Genomic DNA, 1,169 nt, shown 5'->3' with positions numbered 1-1,169 from the left:
TTCTCTTATGAGTTTAAAGAATTAAAATCCATAGACTGGAGAGTAATACTTTGACTTTGTTAGATTAAGAGAATGAAAGAAGAGAAAGCACAGAGAACTCCTGCCATGTGGAACTTGAATAGCAAATGAACTCAACACCTAGTTTGTTTGTTTGTTTTTTTCTTTTTTAGTATAAGAGCACACTTAGCAGCTTAAACTCCTACCCTAAAGGTAGATAAGGTCAGATTTATATGGCTAAGAACACTGCAGATAATTAGAAAACCCAAGCATCAAATTAACTTAAGACACAAAAATCTCTACATTATAATACAAGAAACCCATAAATTAAGACAATACAATACCACCAAAAACTATAAATCCATCATAAATGACCCTCAGTGAGACTGTTTTAGATGAAATGCATGACAATTATTTCAAAAAACTGATAACATTTATACTGTAAGAAATCAAAGGAATCAAAGAAGAAAACAAACTTCTGAAGGAGAACACAAGAAACCAACTTAATTAAATAAGAAGGTTGACACAAGACATGATTAAGGAAATAGAAATAATGAAAAAATACCAATCCAAAGTACTAGAAATGAAAAACAGTGTAAGTCAAAAAGAAAACTCTGGTGCTCACTTCGGCAGCACATATACTAAAATTGGAATGATACAGAGAAGATTAGCATGGCCCCTGTGCAAGGATGATATGCAAATTCGTGAAGCATTCCATATTAAAAAAAAAAAAGAAAACTCTGTAGAAACGCTCACCAGTAGAATGGATTAAAGAGAGGACAGACTATCTAAAACTAGAAGACCATGTGGCAGATCTAATACATTCAACAAAGAGAAAGACAAACAAATAGGATGGCATGGATGGGAATTTCAAGACATTCCAGACACTATGAAGAGAGCAAACATAAGAATTCAGGGTATAGTAGAAGAAGAAGAATTTCACTACAAAGGCATAGCGGGTATTTTCAACAAACTCATAGAAGAAAACTTCCTCCAAATAAGGGAAGTGATTCCAAGGCAAACAGACAAAATCAGGAAAGAATCTCTCACCATCACATTATAATTAAGCTACAAAACACACAAACTAAAGAACAATATATTGAGATCAGTTAGAGAGAAAAATCAAGTCCATCAAGATAACAGCAGATTACTTAACACAAACTTGAAAATCC

The 1,169-nt window shown here is 32.9% G+C and overlaps 1 non-coding gene across 1 annotated transcript; it reads left to right on the top strand.

Moving 5' to 3' along the window:
* The first annotated feature begins 614 nt into the window (after positions 1-614).
* Positions 615-721, top strand: LOC123464174. Its single transcript, XR_006639414.1, has one exon. It is a non-coding gene; the product is annotated as a U6 spliceosomal RNA (small nuclear RNA).
* Positions 722-1,169: the final 448 nt, after the last annotated feature.

The sequence above is a fragment of the Jaculus jaculus genome, chromosome 10 (assembly GCF_020740685.1).
Source record: "Jaculus jaculus isolate mJacJac1 chromosome 10, mJacJac1.mat.Y.cur, whole genome shotgun sequence".
Taxonomy (NCBI): Eukaryota; Metazoa; Chordata; class Mammalia; order Rodentia; family Dipodidae; genus Jaculus; species Jaculus jaculus.
The sequence above is the reverse complement of the archived record's forward strand: the minus strand, read 5'-3'. Positions and strand labels throughout refer to the sequence as shown.